At 40.9% G+C, this 27,074-nt stretch overlaps 1 long non-coding RNA gene across 1 annotated transcript; it reads left to right on the top strand.

Annotated features, from left to right (window-relative positions):
- The first annotated feature begins 257 nt into the window (after window positions 1-257).
- LOC111959911 (uncharacterized) lies at window positions 258-26,193 on the top strand. The gene is made up of 3 exons (XR_002876739.1): window positions 258-865; window positions 25,592-25,699; window positions 25,888-26,193. It is a non-coding gene; the product is annotated as an uncharacterized lncRNA (long non-coding RNA).
- Window positions 26,194-27,074: the final 881 nt, after the last annotated feature.

The following is a 27,074-nucleotide window of genomic DNA, read 5'->3' as shown; positions in this document are numbered from 1 at the left end:
TAGCTACTCACAGAGCGAATATATAGCCACAGATATTTCTATAGCCTCGAGTCAAGACAGGACCGTGTTATTATTATCATTATTACCAAGCCCCTCACAGCGTGTGCTGCCTGCTGGTCGCCCTCGGGCACTTTTAACCGAGTTCACCACATGCACGCCTCACGGAGAGGATAGGAATACTAATCAACTGGTTTTCTTTGCGACTCGCTAACAGAGCGCAGCAAGCAGCAACAGCTCGCAACTTGGAGATCCTCCGATTCAAATGTGTTCTGATTGATTTTAGATGTTTTATTTAGTCATTATCCATCACTATGTTCATTGTTGGATTCATCAGTATTGTTGACTGTGAATTTCATACATGGAGATACCGTTTTGTTTAATAGACAGAGACAGCGGATTCATAACGACTATGTAACAGAGCGGACTTCTGGTGGATTTATGGATTTCTGCCCGAGCTGCTTGCTTGTGTGTGTGTGGGTGTGTGGGTGTTTAGGTGACTGTGTGAATAATTGTGTGAGGATTCCGCACGTCTATTCTCAACAGTTAATGCTGGCAGAGAGCAGAGAAGTGTGTTATTGAGACACTTAGCGTGGAAACACACACACAGAKACCTACACACACACACTCAGTGCTGTCACACACTGTCTGCCGATGAGCTCTGTCATGCAGTCGTTTCTCTCTCCAGTGAACAAGGCTATTCTAGTAGCTCTGTTCATCTTCGCCATCCTCCTCATCCTCTATGTGATCCTCTGGTACATCTGTAGAGACGTGGACTGCGACCACGGCATCTGATCTGATTAACATCGGGAACACCACCGAATAACCTAACGGTGGAGAGTGACCCGTCTGAAAGAGGGTCACCCTGGTAAGTCAGCGCGTCTCCTCTGCTTCACGTTCCTGTGTTTGTGTGTATGTGTGTGGCTCTGTAGTGTCAGAACAAGTGAAACAGAAACAGACACAGTCCCGCGCATAACCTGGTTCCCGGTTGCGCCTCCAGGTTCCGGTCCGTTATGAAATGTATGTATAATCTTATTTACCAGATCTGTCTTGAGGCTAAAATTCTCTTTTTGGAGATAGAAATCTGGCAAGAAGGTCAGTTGGGAATTATATATATTATATATATTTTTCGGCCATTCACAATACAAAACGAGGAGCATAAATGTGTCTTCGTTTTGGTTTATTGGGGTCTTATTCGCATGTAATGCACCAAAATAACAGTAACAGTATGTGGGCTGGCCACAGAGCCTAACGTGACACAATGTCCCCCCGACAGGAATGTTCTGTTATATTCTCAAGTTTGAGCGGAGAGGTAGCGGATAGAATACCAGATGAGCGCACGAGAACAGGCAATGACACTGCGCGGGAACCGGCGCTGTCCCAGTGGGCAATGTATCATCGCTGTGTGTGTGTGTGTGTGTGTGTGTGTGTGTGTGTGTGTGTGTGTGTGTGTGTGTGTGTGTGTGTGTGTGTGTGTGTGTGTGTGTGTGTGTGTGTGTGTGTGTGTGTGTGTGTGTGTGTGTGTGTGTGTGTGTGTGTTCGCCCGTGCATCCGTGTGTTGAGCATATGAGCTGCATAGTCCTATATGATCTGACATTGGCATTAACATCGAACATTTTTACATTTAGCAGACGCTCTTATTCAGAGCAACGTTCACATAGTCGGCTCGGTATTTAGAACCAGTGACCTTTCGGTTACTGTCTCAACGCTTTTAACTACTAGGCTACCTGCCGCCTAACACGATCAAACAAGAAGATAAAAAAAACAAGATTGTTCTCCACCCTATTGAATCCAATTTCTTACCTGAGCTTTTCTTGTGTCATGCATTAATAATTTGATGTTTGTCGCTGGTACTCTATACCCTGACGCTGACAAGCGCGTTCGTTTGTGACTGCTGCTGCCCAATACAAAATATGTCTTTCAGTGTGGGATTAATATCTTCTATCATATGCCTTTACAACCCTGCACCCAAATACATTTGTTACAAGAATAGCAATGAGCATGCCATTTWTTCCTCTAATCATCATAGCCATGCTGAGTCAATGTTGCGTGGTTGTATTCAATACATAATACACCTTTAGGCATATCCACCACTGGCAGTGTGTGTGTCTGAGTGTGTGTGTGTGAGAAGCACCTTTGGCAGCGATTACAGCATCCTAGTCTTCTTGGGTATGATACTACAAGCTTGGCACACCTGTATTTGTGGAGTTTCTCCCATTCTTCTCTGCAGATCGTCTCAAGCTCTGTCAAGTTGGATGGGGAGCTTTGCTGCACATCTATTTTCAGATGTTGGATCACGTTCAAGTCCGGGGTCTGGGTGGGCCACTCGAGGACATTCAGAGACTTGTCCTGAAGCTACTCCTGTGTTGTCTTGTCTGTGTGCTTAGGGTTGTTGTCCTGTTGGAAGGTGAAACTTTGCCCCAGTCAGTTTCATCAGACTAGAGAATCTTGTTTCTCATGGTTTGAGAGTCTTTAGGTGCCTTTTGGCAAACTCCAAGGAGGCTGTCATGTGCTTTTTACTGAGGAGTGGCTTCCGTCTGGCCACTCCTCAGTAAAAGGCCTGATTGGTGGAGCGCTGCAGAGATGGTTGTCCTTCTGGAAGTTTATTTCATCTCCACAGAGGAACTCTAGAGCTCTGTCAGGGTGACCATCAGGTTCTTGGTCACCTCCCTGACCAAGGCCCTTCTCCCRCGATTGCTGCCGGGCGGTCAGCTCTAGGAGGAGTCTTGGTGGTTCCGAACATCTTCCATTTAAGAATGATGGAGGCCACTGTGTTCTTGMGGACATTCAATGCTCAAGATAAATCAATGTGTCTGTAGAAAATTCCTCACACACCCTTGAAATTTTTCTTTGTATTTGTCCATATACTTAAATAATAGGCCGACTTAAAGAAAGTATAAATAGATCAACAGTCCGACAGTATTCTGATCCAGCTGAACCTGTATAAACTGACTGACAGAATAACGGCTTCTATCCTGCCTGGAAGAAACAGATAAACCATCCAGAATAGCAACATGAGGGGCTGAAGGACACATCAAGGACACAACATATAGCCGTCCTTCTCTGTGTGTGTGGATGTGTGTGTGCGTGTGTGTAAGATAGTGTATTTCTAGATTGAGGGTCAGTGAAGCGGTCCATCCTTGTGTGTGTGGAGATAACATGGGCCGAGACTAAGTGTACGTGTCACACAGTGTCACGTTCCTGACCTGTTTTCCTTTGTCTTGTATTTATTTAGTTGGTCAGGGCGTGAGTTGGGTGTGTTTGTCTATGTGTGATTTTCTATGTTGGGATTTTTGAGTTCGGCCTGGTATGATTCTCAATCAGAGGCAGCTGTCAATCGTTGTCCCTGATTGAGAATCATACTTAGGCAGCCTGGGTTTCACGTGTGTTTTGTGGGTGTTTGTTTCCGTGTTTGTGTTTTCACCACACGGTACTGTATAGGTTTCTGCACTTCGTTTATTTGTTTTTGTAWTTCAGTGTTCAYMTTTKGTTATAATAAATCATCATGAACACTAACCACTCTGCGTATTGGTCCGATCCGTCTCGCCTCTCCTCGTCCGAGGAGGAGGAAGAATATGAAAGCCGTTACACACAGGAAGATGACAGTTTCGGGAACAGATGTCTTTAGATTACTAACACTACAACTAGGTTATGGTATGTGAGACAGTCTGTGAAATATGAAATATTTTTACACAAAAGAACATAGTTCATCAAGTCAACATGGAACGGGCTCCATTATTTTATACAGATGAGCTTCGACATAGACAGTGTTCTGACTGGGCTACGAGTGATTGAAGTTGCTTCTCTAGGAGTCAGGCTGGTCAACCTATCATGGTCAACTATAGATGGTCTAGACATACACACACACAAACACACACACAAACCGTCTGTGTCATCATACTCGAACTCTGTAGTTATTATTATCAAACATTCAGTGGTAGAGTCAGAGTCCTGTACTGTGTGTGACTCATAGTATTTTTTGAGATGTCAGTATAATGTGGCCCCCCACGGTTTCCTCTTTGTCTGTGCTATGAGCTCAAGGTCCCTGTGATGTGACTTGTCATTATCCTCTCCTTCCCTCCCCCTCTCTCCTTCTGTCACTCCATCTCCTTCTTTACTCCCTTCAAATCAAATCAAGTTGTATTTGTCACACACTTCGTAAACAACAGGTGTAGAATAACAGTAAAATGCTTAGTTATGGGCCCTTCCCAACAATGCAGAGAAAAAATGTTAAATAATAGAAAAAATAATAACACAAGGAATACACAATGAGTAATGATAACTTGGCTATATACAATGTCGATGGCAGGGGTAAGAGGTCATTGAGGTAGATATTCCTTCCTCTCCCTCTGTCCCCCCCTCTCTTTCTCCCTCCTTTCTCCTTCCTTACAGACGGTACCTCCTTCTCAATCTCTTTAACCCAGGCTAAAACTGTCCCAGGGCTAGTTTACCCTCCTTGCACACAGGTATTTGTTAACTCAAGGARTAACGCTGACCAGGGTTAAAGGTCGGCTCACACGTGTTCCCTGAAGCCCACATTTTTAAATGTTTTATGATAAAGAGAGTAGAAACAGCCAGGTAATAGAAAGAGAAGGTTGTGTGTGGGAATAGCGGTGGGACGGTGATTCAATCCAACACTCGATCATATTGATGTACATACACCAAAGGTGTTGGCAGTAACCACTAGACCAAACCACAGGGCCACACTGGTTGTCTTGGGTGATTTCCGGGGAAAGATTCTAAAAGTCGGTACTACTAACCCTAATCTGGAGCAGGTCCGGCTAAGCCCTGGGCTAAGGTTGGGGTTATTCCACTTTCAAACCTCCCTTAGCCCAGGGCTTCGAGGCTCCATTAGCCATTGGAAGTTCTTAGACCTGGGCTAAGCTGAATGTATTCTCTGTGCTGGATAGCACACATACCCTCAAGTCCTGTCATGCTCCATGTCCACTGTACTTATCTTTGAGTTATGCAACATGTAGCACACACACACACACACACACACACACACACACACACACACACACACACACACACACACACACACCCAACACACACACACACACACACACACACACACACACACACACACACACACACACACACACACACACACACACACACACACACACACACCACACACACACACACACACACACACACACACACACACACACACACACACACAGCAAACACAGAGCTGTGATAAGTCTGTCTATGATCTTATTAGTACACATTGTGAATAATAATCACAATCCGAAGGGATGTGTGTGTTTCGTGTTCATTTGTGTGATTGTGTGAAAATGTGGTTGTGTATGTATTCATGTGTGCATGTGTGTATGCGATAGTGTGTGTGTACACGCCCGCGAAGCTATCACAATACTGTCCCATCATCCTAAATAATCCCACAGTCATGCGTGAGATGCGATTTCCAATACAGAGGGGTGGGCCACCTCACTGACCCTCAACCTAGAAGCTCACTTAGTCACTCACTCACTCACTCACACTCTCTCTCTCTTTCTCAATGTATGTAAATTGTAAAGTCTTTTGTCTGTAATGTCTATTTTCGCTAATGGGGATCCTAATAAATAAAATACACACACGCAGGTTAAGTCTTACATAGGAGGAACTTCTTGGTGCAATTAAAGCCTTTAAGTCTGGGAAAAGTCCAGGGCTGAATGGCATACCAGTGGAGAAGGGTTGGGTATGTTACTTTCTAAATGTAATCCATTACAGTTACAAGTTACCTGTATAAAATTGTAATCGGTAACGTAACTTTTGGATTACCCAAACTCAGTAACGTAATCTGATTAAATTCCGCTACTTTTAGATTAGACAGACATCTATTGAGGGATAAATCAATGTTAAAGTTTACATAGTGGCCATATATGGATGTTACATTTTACTTTATGAGTTGTTTATGTAGGCTTCTTCTAACCCATCGCTTTCTACTACGTATAATAATACAATTAAATGATATTTTTACATTAAAAACCAAACTCTATCAGAATTCCAGTAATTTCAATAAATGTTATATCCCTTGATCTTCAAGAATAGGACTTGGAAATATGGAAGTATAGATTAGCCAAATTGTTTTACCTGAGCATGACCCCAAAARTAAGGACTTATTAGCCAGCCTTACTCCGTTGTTTATGATTTTGTTGTCATGGAGGACTGATTGGGCTCATTGWTTTGAGTTGAAAAATAAATGCTGCGCTCATGGAATGGCATGCTTTGCAAGCGTGTGTAAAGCTGTCATCAAGGCAAACGATGGCTACTTTGAAGAATCTCAAATCTCAAATATATTTTGATTTGTGCAACACTTTTTTGGTTACTACATGATTCCTTATGTGTTATTTCGTAGTTTTAAGTTATTCACTATTATTCTACAAAGTAGAATATATATAAATGCCTGGAATATTTCAATGTTGGAGAATCTCTTATAAAATGGGTTAAAGTTATGTATAGTAACCCTAGGTGTAAAATAGTAAATAATAGCTACTTCTCATGAAGTTTTAAACTGTCAAAGGAGTAAAACAACGTTGTCCACTATTGACATATCTATTTATTATTACCATCAAAATGTTAGCTGTTAAAATCAGATCCAACAATAATATTAAGGGATTAGAAATCCAGGGCTTAAAAACAAAGGTGTCATTGTAAGCTGATGATTCATATTTTATTTTAAATCCACAATTAGAATCCATCCACAGCCTCAGAGGATCTAGAGGATCAGAGGATCTACTTTTTCTAACCTCTCTGGATTAAACCCAAATTATGATAAATCTATTATATTACGTATTGGATCACAAAAAAATACAACTTTCACATTACCAGATAGTTTACCAATAAAATGGTCTGACGGGATGTGGACATACTCGGTAAACATATCCCGAAAGAAAAAAATGATCTCACTCCAATAAATTTAAAAAGAAAGATACGATCTTGCTACCATGGAAAGGAAAACACCTGTCTATACGTGGAACTCTTTAGTTATGTCACAGTTCACCTATTTTCTTATGGTTTTGCCTACACCTAGAGACCTGTTTTTTTAATTATATGAGCAAACAATATTCAATTTAATTTGGAATGGCAAGCGAGACAAAATTTAAAGGGTACATTTATATTATGAATATGAATTCGGAGGGCATAAATGATAAAATATTAAAGCATTAGACCTCTCATTAAAGACGTCAGTCATACAAAAGTTATACTTAAATTWGTCTCACCCCATGTTCAAGAATGGCCTTTTTCCCTTTATTCAGATTCCAACCGCCCACTTATGGTTATTTGAAAACGAATCTCCAAAATATCGTTATTTTTTTAAACAAGCCGTAGAAAGTTGGTTGCAATTTCATTTTAATCCACCAGTAAAGACAGAACAAATAATACAACAAATATTGTGGTTAAACTCAAATATACTAATTGATAAATACCTAGGTGTCTGGCTACACTGTAAACTCTCCTTCCAGACTCATATTAAGCATCTCCAATCCAAAATTAAATCTAGAATCGGCTTCCAATTTTGCAACAAAGCCTCCTTCACTCATGCTGCCAAACATACCCTCGTAAAACTGACTATCCTGCCGATCCTTGACTTCGGCGATGTAATTTAAAAAATAGCCTCCAACACTCTACTCAGCAAATTGGATGCAGTCTATCACAGTGCCATCCATTTTGTCACCAAAGCCCCTTATACTACCCACCATTGTGACCTGCATGTTCACGTTGGCTGGTCCTTGCTACATATTCGTCGCCAAACCCACTGGCTCCAGATCATCTACAAGTCTTTGCTAGGTAAAGCCCCGCCTTATCTCAGCTCACTGGTCACCGTAGCAACACCGTAGCATGCGCTCCAGCAGGTATATTTCACTGGTCATCCCCAAAGCCAACACCTCCTTTGGCCGCCTTTCCTTCCAGTTCTCTGCTGCCAATGACTGGAACAAATTGCAAAAATCACTGAAGTTGGAGACTTATATCTCCCTCACTAACTTCAAGCATCGGCTATCAGAGCAGCTTACCGATCGCTGCAGCTGTACACAGCCCATCTGTAAATAGCCCATCCAACTAACTACCTACCTCATCCCCATATTTGTTTTTGTTTTTTTCTGCTCTTTTGCACTCCAGTATTTCTACTTGCACATCCTCATCTGCACATATATCACTCCAGTGTAAATTGCTCAATTTTAATTACTTCGCCACTATGGCCTATTTATTGCCTTACCTCCTTACTTCATTTGCACACACTGTATARAGATTTTCTATTGTGTTATTGACTGTACCTTTGTTTATCCCATGTGTAACTCTGTGTTGTTGTTTTTGTCGCACTGCTTTGCTTTATCTTGGCCAGGTCGCAGTTGTAAATGAGAACTTGTTCTCAACTGGCCTACCTGCTTAAATAAAGGTGAAATAAAAATAAATAAATACATTTAAATATATATATTTAATGTTTATAAAAGTTATGATATTTGTAAATTATATCATAAATAGGACTGGTGGAGTTATGTCACACATGCAGCTAACACAAATATATATGGAAACGTCTGCTCTACCCAACATTTCAACCAACTAATTGCAGCATCACCACAAAAATGGAAGAGGCAAGTGGAAGGGGGAAAAAGTAAAGAACTTGTCCGTTGGCCCTGCATTTAAAGACCAAAACTGGTTAAAAAAAAAATATATATATATACCAGTTTCATTTAAGGACCAAAACATTGACAGCTGTGCCATAGAATGTCATCTGCAATGTTCTCTGCATCACATTAGGGCCAAAGTCAGAGAGCATCAACGTGGTTCAGGAGAAAACCACAGACCCCAATGGAGCTCTCTTAACAACCATGCTGGGTGACAAAAGTAAGTCAGATTTCAGCTAGATTGTGGTGCTAGTTGTAATGTTATCCCTGCAAACCTCACAAAAGACAGTCACCTAGAGCCCTGCAGTCAGGTATTGGTGATGTATAACAAGAGTACTCTGGGGAAGTGTACACTTAAAGTGATCAATCCACGTAATAAGAAAACCTACAGAGTTCAGTTCATCGTAGTCAATAATAACGTGCACAGGCCCATTCTAGGCAGTAAGGCTATCCATACAATGGAGTTGATTACAGTGCAGCATCACAACATCCTGGCCATCAAGAAAACAACAMGATCCTGGACTAAAGAGCAAATAAAACAGGATTACGCTGATGTATTCCAGGGAGACGGCTGCTTACCCGGCAAACTGAAGCTGGAAATGGATGAGCGAGTGAGGCCTGTCCAGCTGCCAAAGAGAAGTGCCAGTAGCGCTATATAAACCACTCGAAGAGGAGCTTGGTGGTCTAGAGAAAAGAAGGATGATAAAATCAGTTGAAAAAAGCCCAGATTGGATTAGCAGCCTGATTGTAGTGCAGAAACCGTCTGAAAAACTAAGAGTGTGTATTGATCTAAAACCTCTCAAGGCGCTCTAGAGGAGCCATTACCCACTTCCCACTATTGAAGACGTGCTGCCAGACCTGAACAGAGCACCTGTGTTCTCTGTTTGTGATGTGAAAAACTGATTTTGGCATGTGGAACTGGAGTATGAATCCAGCTATCTCACCACGTTCTCTACTCCCATGGGACGCTACAGGTGGCTGCGCATGCCAATGGGAATCAGTCCAGCCCCAGAGATCTTTCAGAGGAAGTTGAACCAGGCAATGGAAGGTCTTCCAGGAGTCAAAATCATTGCAGATGACATCCTGATTGTGGGAGAAGGAGACAATGATGAAGCAGCGACTCTGGACCATGACAAGAACCTGAGAATGCTCCTGGACAGATGCAGGAAGCTCAATATCAAGTTGAATCTGGCGAAGCTGCAGCTCAGGCTGAAGGACGTGCCCTACATTGGCCACCTGCTAACATCAGAGGGGTTGAAAGTGGACCCAGGAAAAGTGACAGCCATCAGACAGATGCCTAGGCCTACAGATGTGCAGGGGGTGCAGCGCTTCCTGGGCATGGTACACTACCTAGCCAAGTTCTGCAGCCACGCCACGGAGTTCTGTGAGCCACTGCTTCAGCTAACACACAAGGACTCACTGTCGGAGTGGTCAGAGAGACACGAGCTGGCTTTCAAGAAAATCAGGGATACCATTGCACAGACCCCTGTGCTGAAATGCTACAACCCAACAGAACAGCTTGTACTACAATGTGATGCTTCAGAAAGTGGGTTAGGAGCAGCCTTGATGCAGGGAGGACAACCAATAGCATATGCCAGCAGAGTCCTGACAGACTGAAAAGAGGTATGCACAGATAGAGAAGGAGCTGTTTTCAGTGGTGTTTGGCATGAAGAGGTTCCAAAAATGCACATATGGACGAACTGTGGAAGTGCAGTCAGATCACAAGCCTCTAGAGAGCATCATGACAAAGCCTCTCCTCAACAGACTAAAAAGACTACAACGCATGATCATGAGACCCCAAAACTACAAGGTCAGTCTCCCATACGTTCCTGGAAGACAAGTGGTGCTGCCCGACCTGCCTGTGTCAACCGAGAGACTAAAGGCCATTCAGAGAGACACTGATCTGGACCAGGAGCTCCAGAAACTGAAAATGTTGATCCTGCAGGGGTGCCTGAAGTGAAAGAACATGTACCCTTTGAAGTAGCCATGTAATTTCACAACAGAGATGAGCCGAGTGTGCAAAATGTTGTTATCTTCAGAGGTGAGCGAGTCGTTGTGCCTGCTGCCCTCAGGTCAGAGATAATGCAGAGAATCCATTCCTCACACAGGAATTGAGGGATGTCTGAGAAGAGCTCGCAAGTGTGTCTACTGGCCAGGCATGAATGGAACAATGTAGCACCTGCACAGCATGGGGTGTGAAGCAGCAGAAAGAGATGCTGAGGCCACACGAAGCACCAAAGCTCCATGGGGAAAAATAGGGATTGACCTGTTCCACATCAACGACAGAGACCACATGGTCACAGTTGAATACCTCTCAAACTGTTGGGAAGTGGACCATTTGGAGAACACACAGTCGAAAAAGGTCATTCCAAAACCGAAAACACACTTTGCACGCTATGGGATACCTGACATCCTTTACTCAGACAATGGCCCCCAGTACTCTTTCAGCAAGGCTTACGACTTCAAACACAAAACATAATTGTTACCGGAATTTATATGCTTAAAGTAATGACTAGAATATTCCACCCTGAAACCATATAATTGTATGAAATTGATTAGGATCATACAATATTATTAATGATGTGTGTAGTTTTAGTCAGTAAAAGTATAACTAATGATGTGTGTAGTTTTAGTCAGAATTAGAACAAGGACCTTTTGTTCCTTTTTAGTATGTATACAGGGTGCATGTGGGAAACAAATGATAAGAGGATCTATCGACAGACAAGCTGGACCACTATGTTCCTTACTGTCACGTTCTGACCTTAGTTCCTTTGTTATGTCTTTATTTTAGTTTGGTCTGGGCGTGAGTTGGGGTGGGCATTCTATGTTGTTTTTCTATGTTTTTGRTCTGTTGGTWGATTTCTATGTGTTGGGCCTAGTATGGTTCTCAATCAGAGGCAGGTGTCAGTCGTTGTCTCTGATTGGGAGCCATATTTAGGTAGCCTGTTTTTCAGAAATGATGTGTTTTGTGGTGATTATTTTCTGTTCTGTGTTTTGCTTCACCGTACAGGACTGTTTGTGTTATTGTTTTATTGTTTTGTTCAGTGTTCAGTATTCCTATTAAATCAATATGGACACTTACCACGCTTCTTCCACCCACGACGAGCGTTACACTTACAGGACATTCTGTCTCCACCCGGGGAGGGGAGAAACTGTTAGGCTTGCAGAGGATTATGAAACATGTTGCAGAATTAGGGTAAAACAATATATCGGTACAATATGTTTTTATAGTATCTTAAACACAGACTGTCTGAGCAAAATTCAGTGCCGACCTGGCTAGGGGCCTCTGAGAGATTGGTGAGAGGACGGGAAGTACTTCCCACGGTCTCCCTATCTTGAGGGAGAACGGGGAGTCATTCTCACGGCCGCCTCCCTAATCTTTGTCGGCTGGGTAGTAGGACAGTATGTGCGTAGGATACCTACTGTTTGTGTGTGTATGTATGTGCGTAGGATACCTAATGTTAGTGTGTGAATGTAAGTAAGGAGCCAGTATAAAATGAATGGTTTTGTACAACGGACTAGCGCTATCGTAAATAACCTTTCTGACTATCGTAGCTGGGCTTCTGTCTGTTTCATTCAACCAGTATCTTACACATTCTGGGATGCAGACCGAGTAGTTAAATTGAATTGAGTTATGAACACTGAGAACATAATTCTCGTGACAATAATCTCCAGAATACCTGCAAAGTAATGAGAAAGTTGAATTGGCTGTGAAAACAGCCAAAAGACTAATGGCAAAAGGAAAGAGAGCAGGTACTGACCCATACCTGGCCATGTTGGATCACAGAAATACCCATCACAAGGAACATACAGCAGCCCTGTAATGGCGCTCATGGGGAGAGATACAAAGACACTACTGGTAATGAGTGAAAATCTACTGAGACCGGTGATGACAAACTGTCAGCAGGAGAAGTTCAAAGAAAGACAGCAGAGACAGGCAAAGTACTACAACTCCTCTGCTAAAGATCTAACAGTGCTGCAACAAGATGACAGGGTGAGAGTTCAGCCACTCACAGGACAGAAACAGTGGTGGCAGAGAGCCACAGTAGTCAGACCTGTGGCGCAAAGGTCCTACGAGGTGAAGACAGGACAGGGACAAATCTTCAGGAGGAACAGGAAACACCTTGAGGAAATAGAAATAGAGGATTTCCTCACTGTTGAGGAGCCTGGCACAGAGCCAGTAAACAGAGCACCAGCTGCTGCCCAGCAGGGTGCGGAACACAACCTAGAGGTGGACGCTGCACCTCAACAATAAGATCCAAACATCTCAGGTCAAGCACCTCCTGATGTAATCAACACTCCCCACACAAGGTCTGGTAGGGCCATCCGAAGACCTATACACCTGAAAGACTTTGTGTGAATGTAAATAAAATAAAAACATAATGTAATGGACAGTCAGACATTAAACAACCGTTCAGTTCAAATTCCAATTTATTGCAGACATGGACTAAAAGCCAAAGTTAGATAGACTCTGCATCTCTTGTAAAAAATAAAAAGAGAACATGTAGCAATATTGATCAAATCACATTTTATTTGTCACATGCGCCGAATACAACAGTTAGATCTTACCGTGAAATGCTTACTTACAAGCCCTTAATCAACAATGCAGTTTTAATAAAATAGAGTTAAGAAAATATTTACAGTACAAAAGAAACTAAAGTAAAACATTTTAAAAATGTAATCAAGTAACACAATAGAATAACAATAATGAGGCTATATACAGGGGGTACCAGTACTCAATCAATGTGCGGGGGTACAGGTTAGTTGAGGTAATTTTACATGTACAGTAGGTAGGGGTAAAGTGACTATGCTTAGATAATAAACAGTGAGTAGCGGCACTGTAAAAACGAATGGGAGGGGTGTCAATGCAAATAGTCCGGGTGGCCATTTGATTAATTGTTCAACAGTCTACGAATTGGGTGACTGGAGTCTTTGACAATTATTTGGGCCTCCCTCTGACACCACCTAGAATGTAGGACTGGATGGCAGGAAGCTTGGCCCCATTGATTTACTGGGCCGTACGCATTACCTTCCGTAGCGCCTTACGGTCTGATGCTGAGCAGTTGCCATACCAGGCAGTGATGTTACTCATATTAATGTTACACAGGGAACTGCAACAATTGTTACTTAGGATCTTGTACTTGAGGTGCTGGTTAACAACATGCATAGAAAAGTTTACTTAACTATACTGTACCAGTAAAACATTTAAACACACCTACTCATTCAAGGGTTTTTCTTTATTTTTTCTACATTGTAGAATAATAGTMAAAACATCACAATTATGAAATAACACATATGGAATCATGTAGCAACCAAAAAAGTGCCAAATAAATCCACATATATTTTTGATTTTATATTCTTCAAAGTAGCCACCCTTTGCCTTGATGACAGCTTTGCACACTCTTGGCATTCTCTCAACCAGCTTCACCTGGAATGCTTTTCCAACAGTTTGAAGGAGTTCCCACATATGCTGAACACTTGTTGGCTGCTTTTCCTTCACTCTGTGGTCCAACTCATCCCAAACCATCTCAATTGGGTTGAGGTTTGGTGATTGTGGAGGCTAGGTCATCTGATGCAGCACTCCATCACTCTCCTTCTTGGTCAAATAGCCCTTGCACAGCCTGGAGGTGTGTTGGGTCATTGTCCTGTTGAAAAACAAATGATAGTCCCACTAAGCACAAACCAGATGGGATGGTGTATCGCTGCAGAATGCTGTGGTAGCCATGCTGGTTAAATTGAATTCTAAATAAATCAGTGTCACCAGCAAAGCACCCCCACACTATCACACCTCCTCCTCCATGCTTCACGGTGTGAACCACAAATGCAGAGAGCATGCGTTTACCTACTCTGCGTCTCACAAAGACACGGCGCTTGGAACCAAAAATCTCACATTTGGACTCATCAGACAAAAGACAGATTTCCACCGGTCTAATGTCCATTGCTCATGTTTCTTGACCCAAGCAAGTCTCTTCTTCTTATTGGTGTCCTTTAGTAGTGGTTTCTTTGCAGTAATTTGACCATGAAGGCCTGATTCACGCAGTCTCCTCTGAACAGTTGATGTTGAGATGTGTCTGTTACTTGAACTCTGTGAAGCATTTATTTGGGCTGCAATTTTTGAGGCTGGTAACTCAAATGAACTTATCTTCTGCAGCAGAGGTAACTCTTCCTTTCATGTGGCGGTCCTGATGAGAGCCAGGTTCATCATAGCGCTTGACGGTTTTTGRGACTGTTTTTGGAATCATCCGGATTGAGTGACCTTCATGTCTTAAAGTAATGATGGACTGTTGTTTTTCTTTGCTTATTTGAGCTGTTCTTTCCATAATATGGACTCGGTCTTTTACCAAATAGGGCTACCTTCTGGATACCAACCCTACCTTGTCACAACACAACTGATTGGCTCAAATGAACTAAGAAGGAAAGAAATTCCACAGATTAACTTTTAACAAGGCACACTTGTTAATTGAAATGCATTCCATGTGACTACCTCAAGAAGCTGGTTGAGAGAATTCCAGGAGTGTGCAAATACTGTATGTCATGGTGGCTACTTTGAAGACTCACAGATTTAAAATATATTTTGATTTGTTTAACACTTTTATGGTTACTATATGATTCCATATGTGCTATTTCATCGTTTTGATTTCTTCACTCTTATTTTACAATGTAGAAAATAGTAAAAATAAAGAAAAACCTTGGAATGAGTAGGTGTGTCCAAACGTTTGATTAGTACTGTATACATTTGTCTATTGTGATTACAACACAAAGCATATTGAAACGGGTTCAAACTGCACACTACTTGCATAGCCCCGATTCATGTGGACAAGATTGGGTTGAAACTAAAGCCTGCACATTGCACACCCTGTGTAAAGGGAATTGTTAAGCCTGTGAGCTAAGGCCTGTCACACACATACTAAACTATCATGTCAATCATGTTGTAAACTACTGTCCAAATCATATAATTATATACTGTAGAATAATTCATGGTTCACTCTAATTATTTTGTCCCAACTCTACTACTGAGCATGCACACACACACAAACACACCATCTCGAGAGGTGGTCTGAGTTCGGTTCGCTTGAATTCCGCGGTCCGGTTCCCTTTTTTAGGGCAATGTGAACACAAAGCTCCCCAGTTTATTCCCTCACCACACACTAGGCTACTGCAACACCATTTCCCCTGCCATAACCCCTCACATTGGTGCCACAAATGAGAGAAGAAGATCATGTGTAGGTTCGCAGAAAGAAACGTGTGCTGTTTTTGGATATTGATTAGCAATTGTCAAGGATGCACAGAAATTCCAAAATATGAGTGGAGTTTTCAGTTCAGATTATTTGTTTTCAATATGTGATCAATCGGCTAATAGAGCTTCATAAGCTGTTTATTGATGGTGGGGTTTGAATAGTCTGAGAGACAACATATTTGGTGAGAATCACAACATAGAATAGATTTTGTACACTAACTCAATTCTATTCTAGAGACAGTTGCCTAGATTGGGTGTACAATTTTCAATTACAGCATAATTTATCTGCAGTTATTCTTCTGCTATTTATTCTGTTACTGATAAAATAATTTTTATTTAGTTTATATATAGTTTAAAGAAAATTATTAAATAATTCCACTCTGAAACCATATAATTGTATGAAATGTATTAGAATCATAAAACTATAATCTGATGATGTGTGTAGTTTTAGTCAGAATTAGAACAAGGACCCTTTGTTCCTTTTTAGTATGTCAGCAGGGTGCAAGTGTGAAACAAATGATAAGAGGAGCTATCGACAGACAAGCTGGACTACTGTGTTCCTTACAGGACATTCTGTCTCCACCCGTGGAGGGGAGAAACTGTTAGGCTCGCAGAAAATTATGAAACATGTTGCAGATTAAAGAATGTACAGTATCTGTATAGTGGAAAAACACAGACTGTCTGAGCAGGGCTTAGTTTAAGAATTGAACTTGTATGTATGTGCGTAGGATATCTACTGTTTGTGTGAAGGTATGTGCGTAAGGAGCCAGTATAAAATGGATGTTTTTGTATTCTGGACTTCAGAACGTTCTCGTGAATAAACATTTTGACTATTGTAAACTGAGACTCTTGTCTGCTTCATTCAACCAGAATCTTACAAACTCTGGGTTGCAGACTGAGTAGATTAATTGAAGTTTATGAACATTGATAACAAAATTCTCATAACAATTTAGTCCTTCGAGCTGGATTCCAATACCTGTCCCTGTCGTCCGAAGGTAACACGCCGAAAACCGTACACGGGCGGGTCGTTGACCCGTAAATTAAAGACCTGTCCCCTGACATTGGGGTTCCATAAACGGCCTATATCTAAGGTCGACAGAGACAGTGACGGAATCCAACCAACATTGCTTTTCCCAGCCTGCAAGACGAACGTCACTAAATCTTTATTCACGAATTTGGGGGAATATTTTAAGACATCTTGGACTTGATATTCTAAACACCTAAACACCTAAACACCTAGAATTAATCAAGGATAGGAACATAGGTATTCTAAACAGATTCACCGTGACGGTTTATACTTTGTGTATAACGAAATCAATCAGGTCCGCGAAGACCTGAGGTACGAAGACCTGAGGTACATGTGCACTACCATAAATAAAACTAGCTTAATAATTGAGGTCTGTGAGAAAAGGCAGAGAGGTTATTAACAAGGGATATAAAATAGGTGCTGTGAGATAGGACGGTGATTTTGGGCAAATAGGATCATTTAAATGGTTAATTAACATGTGGTAAATTAACCATAGATCCGATTCAAAAGACATACCCAAATAAAGTCCTAAATTGAGGAGAGGCGAGGATATAAAATAGGTTTTGTGAGATAGGACGGTAATTCTATGCGAACAAAATAACTCAAATGGTCAATTAACAAGAGTGAATTGACCATAGATCCAATTCAAAAGACAATACTGAAATAAAGTCCAAAAAGGAGGAGAGGCGAGAGATTTGAATTAAACAAAACGAGGTAACCTAATCATAGATCCAAATTAATAGATTGGAATTAAACGAAATAAGATAAACTAATCATAGATCCAAATTAATAGTCATAACACAACAAAACCAGGTTAAAATGGGAAGTAAAGGTTCTAAGGGATGTGGAAAACTTACGGGCGATGAACGATGTATGGGGTTAAAAGATAAACGAAATATCGATTATGGCCTAAAATGGAGAAAGAAATATGGGTTTGAAGGTCGCCTGGACGTGGGGAAATTGGAGTCTATGATTACACAAATGCATTAGGAATGTGGAAAGGATGAGAATAAGCAGAGAGAACAAGGTTTTAACTAATAATGGGAGGTAAATCCTCAAAGGAGGTCCCGGAATTAACCGGAGATGAGAGGTAAATCTAATGCCCAAAATGGAGAAAGAAGTACGAATTTGAGAGACGTCTAGATGTAGAAAAATTTGAATAAATGATAAAGTAGATACATAAGACATGTGTAGATAGTCAAGGGAAACAGCGGGTCGAGGGTTAGATACCTGGCTGTCTGAAGCCCGGAAAAGAAGGTAAGAAGGCAAGTGTAGAGAAAGGGTGAGAGAAAGTTATAAGAAGGATATCAAGTCAATCAATCAATCAAGTTTATTTTATATAGCCCTTTGTACATCAGCTAATATCTCGAAGTGCTGTACAGAAACCCAGCCTAAAACCCCAAACAGCAAGCAATGCAGGTGTAGAAGCACGAGGAAATGTGAGTGTGAGTGTGAGACCTAATAACTTATCAAATGTCACAATAGTAATTATTCCTAAATTCTGAGTAGGAGATAGAGAGAGTGAAAAAAGTCAAGAGAGGAAAGGAAGAGAGAGATAGTAAGGAGAATCATTGCTGGAGAAATGCCTGGACKTTTAAATTATGGCTATTTTCTGGGAATTGTCTCGGTAGAACTCGGTAAGATTTTACGACTACAGACAATTATAAATAGGGTTATTTGCGAGGAGTCTTCTGTATTCCAATATCTTTGGTGGACCAGCAGTATAATTCTCACCTACCACAAGGGAGACCCAGGTTCGTATCCCAGCCTATGCACCAATAGACAAACATTTGGGATTCTGATTGTAATTCAACTATTGATATGTTTTGCCTGGAAAGAGGCGGTTGTTAGTGATTGTTTAATATATAAACTGAACGTTTTAATAGCTTGTTTAGGTTAAATTGAAAGACTAATTCATTCTAAATAATAGCGAGGGGATTTCAATGTAATACGTCTGGAATAACGTATTGAGAATGGAGTTGTATTTAAATTACTGAATCATAGAAGAGACAGTTACCTAAATCTAATGAATTCTAAATAATAGCGGAGAGATAATTGCGATAAAGTTGTGCCCACCGAAACTTGTTTTCATTCTTATGGATTGATTGATGTAGGTTATACATTTTGACGATTTACATGTTACTTTTAAGTCTTGGACATTTCAGAAGTGTGAAGCCGAAAGAGAAGAGAAAGTTGAAAAGTTTGGTTTTACTCTTACGATAGAGGTAAGGCAGAACGTTGTTTGAGTAGGGGTTATATTTTCGCCTACTGGAAAGAATAGGTGAGTTAGTTGTGCTCACTGGGCTATATTTGGCTGTAAGGGATTCAGGTCTGAATAGTTGAATCGTAAAAGTTTTGTGATAGTTTCTGGTTGTTGATTCTTGGTTTGATTGTTTAGGTAACACCAGTGAATTTGAACAGGAAGTTAATGTATTCTAACATTATAATCTGTTTCCACAACGTGGAACAATGCCAGGTCAGTAAAGTGGATTGCAGGTTGAGTTAAGTTTATTTTACAGGGACAGCGCACATTAATCACAGTTGTGTGTGTCTAATGGCAGGGTATTCCTATCAAGCACTTTGAGGGACTGTTTGCAGACAGAATGAATGGGTTTTAATGTTGCAAAGCAAGCTTGGGCCAAACTAGTCAAGTAGTATGTTAAGTAGGGGTATTTCATAGATTTGAAGTACAGTATTGTATCCAAGGGTAGCGCATGTTCAATCAAGTACATATAACCATTGAGGAAGTTTAAAACTAATGATTGGAGGGAGTACAATGGAATTATCATTATTATTAGGTTTTGTTTGTAGTCAACGGTTGGGTTTCTGAATCGGTGTACTATAATGAAATGCTGACCAAGTGGGTGTGGGTTTGTTTTTTTTCCTGGGAAAAGGAGTGTTTCATTGTCTCTCTTTGGAATGTTTTCTGGGGCTGTAATCTTGAAGGGAGCGAGTGAGATAGAGGCATATTTCTACCAAATTGAAAAGGCCTGGAAATGTTTTGTTTGTTTTTAACCTAGGGGTTTGAAGAGATTTCCATTTTTTCTAGAGCCACGATATCTTACACACACACACATGGAATTTTAGAAGTTTTATTTTCTGAGTTTTAACACATGAATTCTTTTGATAAGGGAATGTTCTGGGAACCTGGGATACAACATGTAGAAAATGTTTGACGGTTTCTTTAATATGTCTAATAATAGAAAGAAACACTTATTTGAAGGGGTGGTATTACTTTTTACCTCTATCATGGCTTTCCTGTGTGGTCTGATCAGCCTCATGGGAGGGCCATTTGAATAATGAATTTAAGGTAATTTGTAATACTGATTTAAGGTAATTTGTGTAATTGATAATTATGATGGAGTTTATAGTTCTTTGACATATTTGTAATTTGAACCAATGAGAAGAAAGAAGAGGGCATAACCTCTGACTAAGGGTAGACTTCCTTAAGTCTCTCTTCCTATGGCCATAAGGGTACAATAATCTTTGTGGAGAGTTTCAGAGTAGGGATTTTGATCTGATTATGTAATTTGAAACTTTGTTTTATCTTTTGACCAGTAGTAGTATTTTTTATGCAATACTCTCATGGAGAATTATGAGTTAAAAACGGGGCGAAGGTGGGTTTATAAAAAACTGTCAAAAGGTTATTTTGAAACTCCCACTCTTTTGGCTTAACTAATGCTTAGTAATCTAGCAAAGTTTTATTTTCCCTTAGGTAATCAGCTGTTGTTGTTTGCAGTGTAAGAAATTTAACACAACAAGGCTGTGAAATTGATATAATAGTATTATRATATTTTGTTGTTGAACAAGGTTATAAAGTTAGCAAGAATAAGTTTAATAATGGTAGACTTATGTTAAGTATTTAGGACATATTCTAAGCCAACAGGACAGGGATATATGACATCTGTGGTGATTCAGGATCATTGAGAGTAATCCAGATAAACTTTAGCAACTAGGTAAAAATCTTAGAGATTACTACCATAGACATGTTGATTTTTCAAAAAATCCATGAGTGCAGACAGGGAGACAGTGAGACATTTAGTCAATATTTGGAAACAACCCATATTTGATACGGCCTGTTATAAGAAAAGAGATAGAGGAAGGGCAGACGGAGAACCCCCCCTCGCACTTCTGAGACCTTGATTTGGTGGGAGTAGCATGAGAGAGAAGATAGAAGTGACACAGATGGGTAGATAACAGTTACTGAGTGGAGACCAGCATAGTTAAAATATAAACAGGATTAAATAGCAGAGTGTAAAGCTCTACCGAGAAATAGGGGACAGAAATAGTAGCATTGACTAGAGCCTGCGAAATAAGAAAGGAGAAAAAGGTTCTCTATTTACACAGACAGCACATAGGCATTTAAAACAATACAAAGCAGCACAGATAAATCTTTAAAGAAGATAAGACACTTGACAGAGAATTGTTACAGGATGGCCAAGAACGAACCCCCCCAGGGAGAATTGGACATGTGGAAAATTAAAGGGCAATCCTACAAATATAGGTCTGACATAAGGATAATTTACTAATCTTACCAAAGTCATTGTTTAGATATGCAGCAATATTGACACATGGGCAGAGCCAGGTGTCAACAGGGAGGAAGGATGGTAAGGCAGGTTAGGAAACACTGCAGTTAAGGAAGGAGGTAAGCAGGTTAGAGGAAGGATGTAGAGCAGTTAGAAACACTGCAATTTAGAGGAAGGATGGTAGAGCAGTTAGAGAAGGATGAGAGCAGGTAGGAAACACTGCAGTTAGAGAAGGATGGTAGAGCAGTTAGAGGAAGGATGGTAGAGCAGGTTAGGAAACACCTGCAAGTTAGAGGAAGTATGTTAGAGCAGGTTAGAGGAAGGATGGTAGAGCAGGTTAGGAAACACTGCAGATTAGAGGAAGATGGTAGAGCAGAGAAACTGCAGTTAGAGAAGGATGAGAGCAAGCGTTAGAGGAAGATGGTAAAAACAGGCTTAGGAAACACTGCAGGTTAGAGGAAGGATGGAGAAGAGTTAGGAAACACTCGCAGGTTAGAGGAAGGATCGGTAGAGCAGGTTAAGGAGAAGGATGGTAATAAGCAGGTTAGGAAACACTGCAGGTTAGGAGGAAGGAGGAGGCGAGTTAGAGGAAGATGGTAAGCAGGTTAGGAAACACTGCAGTTAGAGAAGGATGTAGAGCAGTTAGAGGAAGGATGGTAGAGCAGGTTTAGGAAACACTGCAGGGTTAGAGAAGGATGGAGTAGCAGGTTAGAGGAAGGATGGTATAGCAGGTAGGAAACACTGCAGGTAGAGAAAGATGGTAGAGCAAGGTAGAGGAAGATGGTAGAGCAGGTTAGGAAACACTGCAGGTTAGAGAAGGATGGTAGAGCAGGTTAGAGGAAGGATGTAAAGAGCAGGTTAGGAAACACTGCAGGTAGAAGGATGGTAGAGGTTAGAGGAAGGATGGTAGAGCAGGTTAGGAAACACTGCAGTAGAGGAAGGATGGTAGAGCAGGTTAGAGGAAGATGTAGGCGCAGGTTAGACCTGAGTTAAGGAAGAGTAGAGCAGGTTAGAGGAAGGATGGTAGAGCAGGTAGGAAACACTGCAGGTAAGAGAAGGATGGTAGAGCAGGTTAGAGAAAGATGGCAGAGCAGGTTAGAGAAGTGAGACTGCGGTAGAGAAGGAGTAGAGCAGGTTAGAGAAGAATGGTATGCAGCAGTTAAAGTAGGAAGGATGGTAGAGCAGGTTTATAAACACTGCCAGTTAAGGCACAAAGACGTTGTGGCCTATGTGATAACGAACTAGTTAATTTAAAAAAAAATTATAATAGATAAATATAGCAAATGAGTAGAAGCATTCCCAACTTACTTGGCGGACACGATTATGGTAGCTAAAATATTAGGTCAAGATATTATCCCTAGAGTTGGTTTACTACGATCTATCTCTTTAAATMATGGATTACATTTTAGCTAAACAGGTAGACATAGAAGTTGAAGATATACTAGCAGAACACATGAGAAGACTGTTTGTTAACTTCTCTAGGGTAGGGGGCAGCATTCGGAATTTGGATGAAAAGCATGCCTAAATTAAACTGCCACCTACTCATCCCCAGAAGATAAGGTATGCATATTATTAGTAGCTTTGGATAGAAAACACTCTGAAGTTTCTAAAACTGTTTGAAACATGTCTGTGAGTATAACGGAACTTATTTAGCAGGCGAAACCCCGAGGACAAACCATTCCGATTTTTTTTTTAGGTCACTCTCTTTTCAATGAGCTTTCATTGGGAAACTAGATTTCTAAGGGACCTGCTTGCAGTTCCTACCACTTCCACTGGATGTCAACAGTCTTGAGAAATTGGTTGAGGTTATTCCTTTGTGTAATGAAGAAGTTCGGCCATCTTGAACGCCATCTTGAACGAGAGTCACTTGAAGTGTCCTGCTAGATAGAAGCGCGTGACAAGAAAGCTAGCTATAGTTGGTTTTAATCCTGTATTGAACACAGATCATCCCGTCTTCAATTTTATGGATTATTAACGTTAAAAAATACCTAAAGTTGTATTACATAAGTAGTTTGACATTTTTTGGCAAAGTTTACAGGTAACCTTTGATATATTTTGTAGTCACGTTTGAGCAAGTTGGAACCGGTGTTTTTCTGGGTCAAACACGCCAAATAAATTGACATTTTGGACATATATCGACGGAATTATGTTTATGGGACATATTGGAGTGCCAACAACAGAAGCTCGTCAAAGGTAAGGCATGAATTATATTTTTATTCTGCGTTTTGTCCCACATACCCTAGAGAGGTTAATAGTATCTTCTGATTACAATTAATGTCTTTTAACTAAATGCAATCTATTAACTTCCAAAATGTACAGTTGAAGTCGGAAGTTTACATACACCTTACATACAGCCAAATACATTTAAACTCAGTTTTCACAATTCCTGACATTTAATCCAAGTAAAAATTCCCTTTCTTATGTCAGTTAGGATCACCACTTTATTTTAAGAATGTGAAATGTCAGAATAATAGTAGAGAGAATTATTTATTTCAGCTTTTATTTATTTCATCACATTCCCAGTGGGTCAGAAGTTTACATACACTCAATTAGTATTTGGTAGCATTGCCTTTAAACTGTTTAACTTAGGTCAAATGTTTCAGGTAGCCTTCCACAAGCTTCCCACAATAAGTTGGGTGGATTTTGGCCCATTCCTCCTGACAGAGCTGGTGTAACTGAATCAGGTTTGTAGGCCTCCTTGCTCGCACACACTTTTTCAGTTCTGCCCACAAATTTTCTATGGGATTGAGGTCAGGGCTTTGTGATGGCCACTCCAATACCTTGACTTTGTTGTCCTTAAGCCATTTTGCCACAACTTTGGAAGTATGCTTGGGGTCATTGTCCATTTGGAAAACTCATTTGCGACCAAGCTTTAACTTCCTGACTGATGTCTTGAGATGTTGCTTCAATATATCCACATAATTTTCCATCCTCATGATGCCATCTATTTTGTGAAGTGGACCAGTCCCTCCTGCAAGCAAAGCCCCCCCCAACATGATGCTGCCACCCCCGTGCTTCACGGTTGGGATGGTGTTCTTCGGCTTGCAAGCATCCACCTTTTTCCTCCTAACATAACGATGGTCATTATGGCCAAACAGTTCTATTTTTGTTTCATCAGACCAGAGGACATTTCTCCAAAAAGTACAATCTTTGTCCTCATGTGCAGATGCAAACCATAGTCTGGCTTTTATATGGCGGTTTTGGAGCAGTGGCTTCTTTCTTGCTGACTGGCCTTTCAGGTTATGTCGATATAGGACTCGTTTTACTGTGGATATAGATACTTTTGTACCTGTTTCCTCCAGTATCTTCACAAGGTCCTTTGCTGTTGTTCTGGGATTGATTTGCACTTTTCGCACCAAAGTACGTTCATCTATATGAGACAGAACGCGTCTCCTTCCTGAGAGGTATGACGACTGCGTGGTTCCATGGTGTTTATAATTGCGTACTATTGTTTGTACAGKTGAACATGGTACCTTCAGGCGTTTGGAAATTGCTCCCAAGGATGAACCAGACTTGTGGAGGTCTACAATTAATTTTCTGAGGTCTTGGCTGATTTCTTTAGATTTTCCCATGTTGTCAAGCAAAGAGGCACTGAGTTTGAAGGTAGGCCTTGAAATAAGAAATCCACAGTTACACCTCCAATTGACTCAAATTATGTCAATTAGCCTATCAGAAGCTTCTGAAGCCATGACATCTTTTTCTGGAATTTTCCAAGCTGTTTAAAGGCACAGTCAACTTAGCATATGTAAACTTCTGACCCACCGGAATTGTGATACAGTGAATTATAAGTGAAATAATCTGTCTGTAAACAATTGTTTCGATAAATGACTTGTGTCATGCACAAAGTAGATGTCCTAACCGACTTGCCAAAACTGTAGTTTGTTAACAAGAAATTTGTGGAGTGGTTGAAATAAGTTTTAATGACTCCAACCTAAGTGTATGTAAACTTCCGACTGTGATTTTCTGGATTTTTGTTTTAGATTCCGTCTCTCACAGTTGAAGTGTACCTATGATAAAAATTACAGACCTCTACATGCTTTGTAAGTAGGAAAACCTGCAAAATCGGCAGTGTATCAAAAACTTGTTCTCCCCACTGTATATAAAAACACCCTAAGATTTGCACCATGTTTATTGCTCCATTCTATTTGCACTTTTATTTATTTCCTTTCTCCAGAGCTACCCAGACAACATGGCAGAGGTGGTATAGTGACGGGAGGCATCAGGGGAAACTGCTTTGAGACCGCAAGACACATGGCCAGACTGGGGGCACACGTTATCATAGGTAGGTCTACAGTAACACACCATACTGTACTCTATAGGCCTACTTGTGTGAATGTATTATTCCTAACATAGTTCAGGTGCATGTTTGTGTGTGTGTGTCTCTCCCTCTCTCTCTGAGTGTTTACTGGGTGTGTTTAATTAGGAGTTTAAATACATCAGTATCTTCTCTTCCCTCTTCTCTCTCTCTAGCTGGACAGCATGAGCGGGAGGGTGTGTCTACTGTGAAGACGATTCGTGAGGAGAACAGAGAGGCCAAAGGTCACAGTCCACACAACCCTGTTTGGTTTTGTATCTCCTTGGCTCTGGATATTACTGATTGGCTGGAGAGTGAACACACCTTTTCAAAGGTAGAAATCATTCCCTAGTTATAAGACAGAATTACCCTCTGCTCTAGTGCGTCACGTCAGTTAAGGTAGAGAGGGCGTCATTGAAGTAGATTTCCAGGCTGGGACTGTTGCAGGATCGATTTCTCTTCGTTAAGACTAAGAGGGTGGCGTTGAGGGGTGTTAGGGAATGGGAGGGCAGTGTGCCAGTGCTCTGATTGATGGGGGTGAGTTGGTAGGGGGAGGGAGTGGGGGGAAGTGAGCAGCATCTAGCTCTGTCCTCTGAATGACAATGTGCCGATGGGGCGATGAGGTGGGGGTAGGGAGGAGTGTATGCACTTGCATGCGCGTGCGTGTTTCTGAATGACAATCTGACAGAAGGTTTATTATTATGTGAGGCAAGAGCTTCTCACCAAACTTCCTCTAGCTCCTGGTGTGTGTGTGTGTGTGTGTGTGTGTGTGTGTGTGCTGTCTCTTATACACATCTAGATGTGTATAAGAGACAGCATGTACATTTTACATGTGTTTTTCCCTCAAGACCTTGATGGAATTAATGTGGCAAAACTTGTAACTGGTAAAAAGGCAGTGACATTAAAGGCCAGGGTAACATAACCAAAGATGGGAGAAATTGCAGGAAAAAGAGAGGCGTTTTATATAATTGCATTATAAAAATATTTTACCATTACAGTGGCAAGAAAAAGTATGTGAACCCTTTGGAATTACCTGGATTTCTGCATAAATTGGTCATCAAATTTGATCTGATCTTRATCTAAGTCACKACAATAGACAAACATAGTGTGCTTAAACTAATAACACACAAAGGATTGTATTTTTATTGTCTATATTGAATACATCATTTAAACATTCACAGTGTAAGTTAGGAAAAGTATGTGAACCCTGGAGTCTGGAGTCCGAGATTGGAGATGTTGGTTAGAGCTGCCTTGCCCTATAAAAAACTCACAAAATTTGAGTTTGCTATTCACAAGAAGCATTGCCTGATGTGAACAATGCCTCGAACAAAAGAGATCTCAGAAGACCTAAGATTAAGAAGTG

This window comes from Salvelinus sp. IW2-2015, linkage group LG36 (assembly GCF_002910315.2).
Source record: "Salvelinus sp. IW2-2015 linkage group LG36, ASM291031v2, whole genome shotgun sequence".
Taxonomy (NCBI): Eukaryota; Metazoa; Chordata; class Actinopteri; order Salmoniformes; family Salmonidae; genus Salvelinus; species Salvelinus sp. IW2-2015.
The sequence above is the reverse complement of the archived record's forward strand: the minus strand, read 5'-3'. Positions and strand labels throughout refer to the sequence as shown.